Below are 10,942 nucleotides of genomic sequence, written 5' to 3' on the forward strand. Positions count from 1 at the left end.
ACTTACCTGTCCAGTGTCCGCTATCGCCACAACTCACAAACGGCTGTTTGAGCTAATTACTTATCGCCGACTCTCCCTGGCAGATCCTCTCCCGTCCTGTTCGGGGTCGGCTGCTGCCACCAGACAGCCGCATCCGCCAGTCCCAGCGGCCGGTGTGCAGAGGCCGACGAGCGGCGCCGCTGCAGACATCGATGACCGGGACTCCGGGAACGGTCAGTATATTGGATAGCTTGATTGGCTACCTGTGTTACCGAACTTACCTGTCCGCTATCGCCACAATTCACAAACGGCTGTTTGAGCTAATTACTTATCGCCGACTCTCCCTGGCAGATCCTCTCCCGTCCTATTCCGGGTCGGCTGATGCCACCCGACAGCCGCATCCGCCAGTCCCAGCGGCCGGTGTGCAGAGGCCGACGAGCGGCGCCGCTGCAAACATCGATGACCGGGACTCCGGGAACGGTCAGTATATTGGATAGCTTGATTGGCTACCTGTGTTACCTAACTTACCTGTCCGCTATCGTCACAATTCACAAACGGCTGTTTGAGCTAATTATTGTCTACTGATCGCCAACTCTCCCTGGCAGATCCTCTCCCGTCCTGTTCGGGGTCGGCTGCTGCCACCAGACAGCCGCATCCGCCAGTCCCAGCGGCCGGTGTGCAGAGGCCGACGAGCGGCGCCGCTGCAGACATCGATGACCGGGACTCCGGGAACGGTCAGTATATTGGATAGCTTGATTGGCTACCTGTGTTACCTAACTTACCTGTCCGCTATCGTCACAATTCACAAACGGCTGTTTGAGTATCGAATGCGCTTTTCCGTGGCGCTCAAACTGTAATGGTTCCCGAGTCACGCGCCGATTCGTCAAAAGCTGTTCAACTGGGCAAAATTTGACCTTCGATGATCTCTGGTGACCTGATCTTTGACCTGAACCAAAAAATGACCGAAGATTTTTCTTCATTATTTTTGACGCTCTTTCGAATTTCTACCGCGTGTCGCTACGTGGCTCAGGAGCCGAGTTCGACGGGGGGGAAGCTTGAAAACGCCCCTCCCCCTTCCCTAGCACGGCATGGAAAACTCAGACCAGTAGCACGCGCGGGTTAACATTATATGTACATGATATGCACGATGTCGTCACTAATCGCGTTTAATGTTGAAGTGGGCGAACATTTCCGGTTTCCTTTCAATTGGGGATAGTTCATTACGCCATGTCCCAGCCAGTCGAACGAGTACGTTACTTTCACTTTGGTCTTGCGTCCTTCAATTACGGTACTGCAAACTTCTGTGTCCTTTTCCTCTACATCCTACCTTCTTTTCTTTCAGCGCCTGGATCCTGCAATGCTGTCGCATCCTCTGTGCATCCGGATGACATTGGCAACTACGTCTGCGCGAAACAGCTCCCGTTGGAGGAGAGAAGACGACTTCTGAAAGACCCATGGACTCCGCCGCCATCATACCGATTCCCAGTGGTTCCTGATGCTGGCGGTAAAAATCGGAAGTTCCAGCGAGATCACATCGCTGAGTTTCCCTGGCTCACTTACAGTGCTGTGCCGGGACTTGAAGGCGGCTTTTGTCGATACTGTGTGCTGATGGGGAGGCAAATCAGCGGGAGGGCTTCAGGAGACCAGGCGCTGAGAAGTTTCGTCACTGAGCCATTCAAGCGGTTCAAAGACGCAAAACGGCATCTGCGTCAGCACCAAACCACGGAGTATCATGCAGACGCGGTCACAATGGTTGAAGAAGTCCTGATGGGAAGAATGGGCATCGACGAGCTGGTGGATGGACAGAGGAGAGAAGAAAGAAGGAAGCGGGAACAGCAAGAAGCAGACTACAAGAAAAGACTTCTGCCGGTGATCCAGACTGTGCTGCTCTGCGGTGCTCAAGAGTTGGCACTGCGAGGCCATCGTGACGACGGTCCGCTGGACCTTGATGCCGTTCCGAAAAGAGGAGAAGGAAACTTCAAAGCCTTGCTAAGGTATCGGGCGCAAGGGGACAGGCTGCTAGAAGATAGCATTAGAACAGCCCCGAAGAACATGCAGCTAACGAGCTGGAACGTGCAAAATCAGATTATCCTTGTATGCGGACAGATGATCAAGGAGAACGTCGTGGAAAAGATAAAAAAAGCAAGCATGTACACGATCATCGCCGATGAGACGACCGACCGAAACAAACGGGGACAGCTCGCTCTCGTTCTTCGGTACGTAGCTGAAGATGGAACGGTGCGAGAGGATATGGTGGCTCTGCTGAACCCTGAGAAGACGACTGGAGAAGCGCTCTCGAAGATGATCATCGACGCCCTACAAAAACTGGACCTATCACTAGATGGCGTGAGGGGTCAGGGCTATGACGGCGGTGGAAACATGAGCGGGCGAATTAGCGGTGCTCAGTCCCGAATCAGGACTCTTCAGCCGTTGGCCGTGTACACTCACTGCGCCTCTCACCGGCTAAACCTTGCGCTAGGTCGGGCACTAACTGTCCCAGGGGTGCGCAACATGCTGGGTGTCGTGTCCGTCGCTTCCAACTTTTTCAACGACTCCGCGGCTCGAGTGCAGCTTCTGGAGGAAAAAGTGGAACAGTTGGGCGAGGAGCAAAAGAAAAAGAGACTGAAGGCGCTGTGCCGAACTCGATGGGTGGAGCAGCACGAGTCCCTGCTGACCTTCGAACAGCTGCTAGTTCCCATCGTCGCAGCACTCGAACACGTTGAGCGGGAGGGAAGCAGCGACGCAGCTCAAAAAGCGTCCGGACATCTGGCAGCGATCACCCGCTTCGACTTCCTAATCTGTCTTGAGATGGCTGTGCTCCTCTTCGGCATCACACTGGGTCTGTCGATCTGCCTCCAAAATCCCCAGCAGTCACTGAGTGATGCCATGCAAAAAATCAACGAAGTCCAGCAGGCAGTGCAAGACGCAAGAGAAGAGTTCCCAGCTGTGATGAAAAAGGCTGCTGCACTGGCTGACAAGCTGGACATACCAGTCATCGCTCCGAGAGGCTCGTCTCGACAAGTGCACCGACCTAACAGCTCCGTGTCATCAGATCCAGAGACGAACTACCGGATCAACGTGTTCAACCCTTTCATCGACCAAATGATCAAGGAGCTGAAGGAGCGCTTCCCGGAAGATCATCCTGGCCTGCAACTGGAGGGAGTCCTTCCAGCACGCATAGGGACCGCTGACCTCTCCGCAGTTGTCGAGTGTGCTGAAGCGTACCACAAAGATCTGCCGAGCCCAGTCAACCTCCGGTCGGAACTTGTGCTTTGGCGTGCCATGGTATCATCAGCAACCAACCGCCCACAGACTGTGGGAGACGCATTCCGGATGGCGGGCTCACTTCCGAACGTCAAGACACTGCTTCAAATCCTCATGACCCTCCCCGTCACAAGCTGTTCTGCAGAACGAAGTTTCTCGCCACTGAAGCGTGTTGAGACTGAACAGCGGACAACAATGGGAGAGAGCCGGTTGGAGAGCCTCATTCTGATGAGTGCACACGGCGTGGCCTCGCTGGATCCGTCCATGGTAGCAGACCGCTTCATGAAGACGCGCCCCCGGCGCTCAGTTTGATTGAGTCCAGCTCTCTCAGAGGTGCTGTCGACTGGTCGCACCGGTGAGTGTTCAGTGAGGCTTCAGGAATATATCTGTTGACTATTACCTTTTGCCTCTCAAAGATGACATGTTGCCACAGGCACAGGTGACGACACGACGTCAATGCAAACAAAAGCATGCAAATCTCAAAGGTAATGAGATTTGTTCATTGAGCTTTGTGTACTTATCTACTGATGGGATAGGGTGAGTTCTATTCTGGGTAGAGCGCTTAGTCGTTACGTAACGTTTTAGGGCGTTAAGAGGGTTACCAGAAGGCCTTCCAGCACGACAACGTTTGCTGGCTATTGAGTCATATGCTTACAGAGCCAATGAGTTTAACTATTTAGTGAGATCGCTAAGAACGTCACCTATCATACAAACAGCCGTCACAAAGTTAGCGAAATGGAGGCCCCCTCGCTAGACAGAGGCCCCCCGGCAACCGGAATACGGAGGCCCCTGTTCGCCCGGGCCCCCTCCCCTGGAAAATCCTGGGTGCGCGCCTGGTATAAAATACACCAAAACGTCATAGATCAGCAAGATTCTATATCAATACCGGTCAATTCCTGTGTCTGGTGCTCATATTTGGATATATGCGACATCTGCTGTCCGTATCCACTTCATAATATGATTTGCTTTAACGGCATTGATGTTACGTTAGTCAGGCTAACAATAATTGTAACTTCTCATACCTACTATATTCCTACGGAATATAGTTATAGTTCGTTTTTTTTTCAACACCGGTTTGGCTCCAAGCTCATTATCGAAGCTCTCACGTTAGTTTTGGCAACTTCAGCGTCTGGCTTATAATTTATTACCGGTGAAATATTCAATTTCAAATTATGCTCGCTAAATACGTGCAAATTGTATCTTCAGAAATTATCATACTATGATGACGTCACTGGTGGCAGCTGGCAGCTAATATCCCTACGGTGGCTTAATGTGTCGACGAATTTAAGGAAAATTTCATTTTCATTGTTACCGAGGTCAGAACGGAGTAAACAATTCTGTCCATGATAGTAAAAGGTACTGGTTATAGGTACATTACATTGCAATGCAAGTTCGACAGCATGACATCATCACTGTTCCAATGTTAAGTTCTAAAAAGTACGCATGGAATTTATCGGGAGTAAATCACACGTTGGGCGACATACGATTTTCTCAAGCTCAGTTTTTGGTCGTTTCGCGGGGTAAAACGCGTGCTTAGTCGAAAATGTACTTGGATTCAAACCGGTTTTGAAAAAAAAAACGAACTAAAGTAATATGCTTAGGAATGGCTTAGGAAGATGCTTATTTTAGTGGTCTTCCTCTTACAGCATATTCGTTTTAAAATGGATTCTGATTGATTTTTGGAGGCAGAAATATATAAATTTAACGTAAAAAGAAATGTTTGCGCGAAACCGTGAAATGTACCAGATTTGGGCCTCAGTGTACCAGCGTACCAGAAAGTGTTGAAATGTACCAGATCTGGTACAATCGTACCATAGCGGCAACACTGCTACAAACTTGAAAGTAATCGCTCGAATGTACGGTGCGGGTACGCCGGTGAATGCTAAATCCGGCCCGGTCAGATCTGATTGATGTTGGTTAATGCAAGATTCGTTAATGTAGCAGTATAAAGTTAATTACTCAGTTACATTTAGGTATTCACAGACCAAAACGCGTTTCGAATAAATCGTCTTCGATTTTTTTTTTCGAAAGACGATTTATTCGAAACGCGTTTTGGGCCGTTAATAGTTAATACATAAAGATAATTCTGGGGAATTAACTTTATACTTCTACTTGTCAGTATAAATCCAAACACACACGATGTTGGTTAAGTTTGAAACAGATCTTTAGAAACACTGGAAACAACAGAGTCCATAATAATTCACAAACCTGTTCGGATCTGCCGGATTAGTGAAGGAGGTCCTCCGGTTGTGGGCGATGCCCAGGGCGCGCCACAAGCCCTGGTTAGTGGGCCCCAGATCCGAGACGATGCCCGTGACCAGCGCGCCGGCCGACTCCGCCTGCCGTACCAGGTCGAACAGCAGGTCCGCCGTCATGGGACGGTCGAAGTCGAAAAAGAGAGGCAGGCGCCAGTTGCCAACAAGTGATCGTACCATCACCTGTTGCAGGTACTTGTGAGGCCCAACGACCTGGTCCTCTCTGGGGTCATAGTCCATGAGGTTGCTGACCTGCAGAACGAAAGAGAACGTGTCACACAAGCAAACGGATCAATCTGTAGATGCCCCGACTCAGAATTCACACTGTCCCCAGCTTCACTTTCCAGTTTATGTCGCAAATGTCGCATATAAATGAATTAGCTATTTAATAAATAAGAGACAAGCTCAAGCAGCTTAGCTTTTAATCAAGATTGTCGACAGAAAATCATCGTGCGCGCCGTTTAAACACACCATAACAGTTGTGCGTGTGCGCTGCAAAGTACACTATTCACAAATTACAATTTGCAATACAAATTTAACACAAATCATCATACAGAGGCAGATGGTTGGAGGCAAACCTATACAAATATACGAATGCACGAATACCCAAGTTACAGACTTTTACAGGGTGGCCCATGTAAAATTCCCTATCTAAAACTTCAATAACTTCATTCATTATTTGACCAAACCAGACGAAATTTCCACACAATGTAGGTACACGTTTGGAATAATATCCGTCCAAGTTTCAGACAAACCCATTACCTTTCAGCCCCAAGGTACGGTTTCGTTTTTGGTAAATACCTTCGCAAAAAAGGCTGCTGAGGCCAGTTTTACCAGCAGAAAAATAGCCGCTTGCCGGAATTTTTCACTGAAGATCGCTTCATATACTGTGTAGCGATCTTCTACCGGGCTATTTTCGCCGATGTAAACGCGATGGGCACGTAAGCGAATAGGGCTTTTCTGTTTACGCTCTGTATGTGAAGCGGTCTTAAGGCAAAAAATTCCGGCAGGGGGCTATTTTTTGTTGGTAAAACTGGCATCAGAGCGTCAAATGATATACTTTTTGTTTGGGTCAGGTTAACTTTGAGTGTTGACCTCAGGTCACGGCCAGGTCAGCGCCCCCAGGTCACGAAATTGGTCGAAGGAGGTCATATCGCATATGATTCGATTCGGTAGATCTTCCTGAGTCCATTGGTTGCTTTCCCGACTGGCTATCACAATTTAATCGGGAGTTATTGACGAAAAAACTAATGTGACCCTGATGACGTCATAAATGACGTCACGCAAGGTCAACATTGCAAAATTAACGCATCGAACCTTGCAACAAGTGCACTAAATCACGATTCTGTGTGTTTGAGATAGTTGGAGATCGTTACCGGCGCCATAATAGCAGTTTTCAGTTTTCCCCATTGACTTATAATGGTAAGGTCACGAAAATGACCTGACCTCATATGACCTTTAGGAAAAATCCGAGATAACCAAGTTGTGATACTCGTAAGGGATACTAGATCCTGCAAGTTTTATTTCCCTGTGAAATCTCCTCTGCCAGTGAGGGCGTTGCGAAGTTGCGACATCTGAAGACCGTGTAGAGGTTCACTTATGATGTCATGTCAGTGACCTGGGCGGTGTTTCACGGCAGAGCGCTGCGAGCGTCGGTGCGTTGAGTTTCTATGGCAATATCAACAAACTCCACTCTGACGCTACGCTATGACGTCATCGTAAAACGCTAGCACCCCAGCGCCAGCACCATCAGCACGCTGACAGCAATCGCACTCAATCCTCTGTTCTCTCTGTACTTTGCTCCTTAGGACGTCCTCTGTTCTAAACGCGACCATCATAAGCTAACGGATCGCACGCAACGTCATTCGAGTGACGTCAGGGGTATGCCTCAGCTCCCAGCGCGCTGCAGCGCGCGCAGCGTCGGGCGGTGAAACAGGGCCCAGATAATGCGGTTGGTGTCAAAAGATCCGGCTTGAATCAAAGGTCAGGTATGCCAAGTTTCAGCTTTCTGTCGCCAGCGTGTTTGGAGCTATCGCGAAAAAAAAACTATGGCGGGGGCGGCACCCCCCTCGGCCCGCGAGGGTTAACGTGACCGCCATCGTTTCCCATCCACTTTAAGCTTAGTTGTGCACCTCGCCGTGATCCCCCCATCGTTTTCGATCACTTTCTCGAGGCGCTCGCGGTACGTCAGCGCGGCTTTCTTGCGCAACACAACTGAAGGTGAATGGGAAACGATAAGGATCACGTCGAAGTGCACAACTGAGCTGAAAGTGAATAATTTGTCGGAAACTTGGACGAATGTAACTCCAAATGTGTGCCTACACTGTGTGAAAATATTGTCCAATTTGGTAAAGAATGAATGAAGTTATTCAAGTTTCAAATCGGGAAATGTACGTGCACCACGTCCGTCCCTGTATATCCTGTGGTGTCCTTAACTGCAACATAGAGTTAGGAGCAACCACATTTAATCATAATGCTGGTGGTATCTGGAAAACAATTGCAGGCATGGAGCAGATACTTTTTGCTGATGCACCAAAAACTTACTCAAACTTACCTTCATCTCATCGAACATGAGGATGCAGAGCCTCTCTCTGGCCGGACGGTCCCGCAGGTATGTAACGGAAGTTAGCCCACATTCAGCCCACATTCGGCCCAGCCCAGATTGGGGCTGCCAAATCTAGGGAAAAATATAAAAATCTAGGGAAAAATCTAAAAACCGTTTTACGCCTAAACGGCTGAGCGAAACTGAAAAATAAGACCACCATTAGAAAGACCTCTTCACCCCGGACCTAATGATATGGTTAAATAACGGATCAATGTAACCAAAAACATGATTTACCCAGGATGAAAATTTTCGGTCAATGGGGCGGCCCCTACGATTTTCTTCAAAATCGGCATGGTGATACTACAGGCCGAGGTGATCAATCTGGCTGAAGAAACCCCTATGGGCATTGAAATATATGGGGTAAAAACGCCCTTGGAAAGTTTTACCCACGAATTTCTGGCAAGTGTATTGCACGCATCCCCCCCAATATGGGTATCATATGAAAGCCCATGAAGACCCAAACAAAATGATGGGGTTAAATTTACCCATTACCCCATCCAGGGTAAAGTTTACCCAAGATGAAAATTTTCGGTCAATTGGGCGGCCCCTACGATTTTCTTCAAAATCGGCATGGTGATACTACAGGCCGAGATGATCAATCTGGCTGAAGAAACCCCTATGGGCATTGAAATCTATGGGGTAAAAACGCCCCTGGAAAGTTTTACCCACGCATTTTTGGCAAGTGTATTGCACGCATCCCCCCAATATGGGTATCCTATGAAAGCCCAGGAAAGCCCAAACAAAATGGTGGGGTTAAATTTACCCATTACCCCATCCAGGGTAAAGTTTACCCAAGATGAAAATTTTCGGTCAATGGGGCGGCCCCTACGATTTTCTTCAAAATCAGCATGGTGATACTACAGGCCGAGATGATCAATCTGGCTGAAGAAACCCCTATGGGCATTGAAATCTATGGGGTAAAAACGCCCTTGGAAAGTTTTACCCACGCATTTCTGGCAAGTGTATTGCACGCATCCCCCCAAGATGGGTATCATATGAAAGCCCATGAAACCCCAAACAAAATGGTGGGGTAAAATTTAACCATTACCCCCATCCAAGGTAAAGTTTACCCAAGATGAAAATTTTCGGTCAATGGGGCGGCCCCTACGATTTTCTTCAAAATTGGCATGGTGATACTACAGGCCGAGATGATCAATCTGGCTGAAGAAACCCCTATGGGCATTGAAATCTATGGGGTAAAAACGCCCCTGGAAAGTTTTACCCACGCATTTCTGGCAAGTGTATTGCACGTATCCCCCCAATATGGGTATCATATGAAAGCCCATGAAAACCAAAAAAAATGGTGGGATTAAATTTACCCATTACCCCATTTTGGGTAAAGTTTACCCAAGATGAAAATTTTCGGTCAATGAGGCGGCCCCTACGATTTTCTTCAAAATCGGCATGGTGATACTACAGGCCGAGGTGATCAATCTGGCTGAAGAAACCCCTATGGGCATTGAAATATATGGGGTGAAAACGCCCTTGGAAAGTTTCACCCACGAATTTCTGGCAAGTGTATTGCACGCATCCCCCCAATATGGGTATCATATGAAAGCTTATGAAAACCCAAACAAAATGGTGGGGTAAAACTTACCCATTACCCCATCCAGGGTAAAGTTTACCCAAGATGAAAATTTTCGGTCAATGGGGCGGCCCCTACGATTTTCTTCAAAATCGGCATGGTGATACTACAGGCCGAGATGATCAATCTGGCTGAAGAAACCCCTATGGGCATTGAAATCTATGGGGTAAAAACGCCCTTGGAAAGTTTTACCCACGCATTTCTGGCAAGTGTATTGCACGCATCCTCCCAAGATGGGTATCATATGAAAGCCCATGAAAACCCAAACAAAATGGTGGGGTAAAATTTACCCATTACCCCATCCAGGGTAAAGTTTACCCAAGATGAAAATTTTCGGTCAATGGGGCGGCCCCTACGATTTTCTTCAAAATCGGCATGGTGATACTAAAGGCCGAGATGATCAATTTGGCTGAAGAAACCTCTATGGGCATTGAAATCTATGGGGTTAAAACGCCCCTGGAAAGTTTTACCCACGCCTTTCTGGCAAGTGTATTGCACGCATCCCCCCAATATGAGTATCATGTGAAAGCTTATGAAAACCCAAACAAAATGGTGGGGTAAAATTTACCCATTACCCCATCCAGGGTAAAAATTACCCAAGATGAAAACTTTCGGTCAATGGGGCGGCCCCTACGATTTTCTTCAAAATCGGCATGGTGATACTACACACATTTTGTTTGGGTTTTCATGGGCTTTCATATGATACCCATATTGGGGGGATGCGTGCAATACACTTGCCAGAAATTCGTGGGTAAAACTTTCCAAGGGCGTTTTACCCCATATATTTCAATGCCCATAGGGGTTTCTTCAGCCAGATTGATCACCTCGGCCTGTAGTATCACCATGCCGATTTTGAAGAAAATCGTAGGGGCCGTCCCATTGACCGAAAATTTTCATCTTGGGTAAACTTTACCCATGTTGGGGTAATGGGTAAAATTAACCCCACCATTTTGTTTGGGTTTTCATGGGCTTTCATATAATACCCATATTGGGGGGATGCGTGCAATACACTTGCCAGAAATGCGTGGGTAAAGCTTTCCAGGGGCGTTTTTACCCCATAGATTCCAATGCCCATAGGGGTTTCTTCAGCCAGATTGATCATTTCGGCCTGTAGTATCACCATGCCGATTTTGAAGAAAATCGTAAGGGCCGCCCTATTGACCGAAAATTTTCATCTTGGGTAAACTTTACCCAAAATGGGGTAATGGGTAAATTTAATCCCACCATTTTGTTAAGGTTTTCATGGGCTTTCAT

Source organism: Amphibalanus amphitrite, unplaced genomic scaffold (genome assembly GCF_019059575.1).
Source record: "Amphibalanus amphitrite isolate SeventyFive unplaced genomic scaffold, NRLGWU_Aamphi_draft 001226F_arrow, whole genome shotgun sequence".
Taxonomy (NCBI): domain Eukaryota; kingdom Metazoa; phylum Arthropoda; class Thecostraca; order Balanomorpha; family Balanidae; genus Amphibalanus; species Amphibalanus amphitrite.